The 1,568-nt window shown below is 45.0% G+C and overlaps 1 protein-coding gene across 1 annotated transcript in view; it reads right to left on the bottom strand.

Moving 5' to 3' along the window:
- LOC108577267 (fibroblast growth factor receptor homolog 1-like) overlaps positions 1-1,568 on the bottom strand; it is a 141,611-nt gene that overhangs the window by 74,392 nt on the left and 65,651 nt on the right. The window lies entirely within an intron of this gene.

Raw genomic sequence — 1,568 nt, 5'->3', positions numbered from 1 at the left:
AAACATTCACACAGATTGGGAGATCAAGTTCCTCGATTTTTAATCGACGTTGAACCGATGATTTACTTCGGTCCAGTTGACGCGAGTTTTCTTCCACGTACATCTGGATAGGGTCTTGTTGTCGAAGCGTTTCATCGAACGAGCATATTGCTCGCTTCTTACCAGCCCGGTCCGCCGATAAGAAAGTATCAAGTGGTCTGGGAAAAAGCTGGGAGTGCCGTTAAATTAAGTCACACTTTTCCGCCCGTATACCACGCGACAGAGAGTAACTGTAACTGTTGAATGGTCGCGTTCAATCGTTCCTACGTTTTCTATGCGCTTTTGCTTGTACTGCAAATTTGAATGCAGTCCGGTGGTGAGAAGCGATTAGCGCGTCTGTCGAACTCACGGCCGGGAGTTATGGTCCTCGGGTGTTCAACCTCGCGGCTGCAACGTTACCCGGGTGCGATAAAGTGTGAACGTTATGCTGATTCTGTGAGATATTGGAAATGTTCGCGGATCGGTGTAACGCACCAAGTTTGTCGATAATTTGTAGGATTTTATGGACTCGTGCTTCAGGTTTACCTCATTTTTCCCAGGATTTAAGCCGACTCTAAGCTCGCTCACGTGATTCATTTACGCGTTGGACGGTGGAGAGTAATTTGGAAAAGTTCGGTTGCGAATTGATTCGAGTGATTCTTATGTATGACGCTTTGTTCAATTTTCCTTTTGGAGAAATTGAGAATAATTTCGGATCCGAGGATTAACCCTTTGGCAACTTTTGCAACATGCACCGTAACTCTGTTTAAATTTTAGTTATATTAAAATTAAGCAAATTAACAAAAGTAGAAGTAAATAAATTCACGAATATTTATAGTTTTTTTCATTGCAAAAGTGTGCTAAATTTGCTCATTGCTAGCAAAGAGTACAGAAGAGTTGTATTTTCTAATGTCACAGAAGATCCACAAAACAAACCTTTCATTTTTTCCAATAAAGAATTAATCTTCCCTGACACTTTACTAAAAATTCGAATATAAACCCCACAGAACGATTTCCCCCAGAATACCGAACACCATCGAAGAATCCACCTAACCACCCCAAAGAAACCAATCACATCCTACTTACCACCAGCAACGATCAACTCTCCTCACGATCTTCGATACTCGACGCAACGTTCGATCCCACACGCGAAACACTCATATCTAAACTAACTGCAACTGTAAACACACCAACACCACCGTTCCACGTTTCTTCGATTCAGTCTGTCACACCGTTGCACGCTCTCTAGACGCGTTCTCCGATCCCCCGTAATGGACAGTTTCCTGGCGCTCGTACGAGCGATCGGTCAGATGCAGGATCGCGCGTGTGCCCATTCACGGACAAATCACGCAAGCGCGACGCGAAGTAAGGCACAGAGAATAGACAGAGATAGATAAACAGAGAGAAAGAACACCAGAGACAATGTGTCTCTTGACCTCGAACGATGAGCAAGAGCGCGGGTCTGTCGCTCGAGGAAGTTGCGGCACGAATGAAGCGAACAGTGCAGTGGCGCGCGCGATGTTTGTTTGCCGGCGGCACGTTTTCGTCTG

Source organism: Habropoda laboriosa, unplaced genomic scaffold (genome assembly GCF_001263275.1).
Source record: "Habropoda laboriosa isolate 0110345459 unplaced genomic scaffold, ASM126327v1 scaffold713, whole genome shotgun sequence".
NCBI lineage: Eukaryota > Metazoa > Arthropoda > Insecta > Hymenoptera > Apidae > Habropoda > Habropoda laboriosa.
This window is presented reverse-complemented; position numbering and strand designations above follow the sequence as displayed.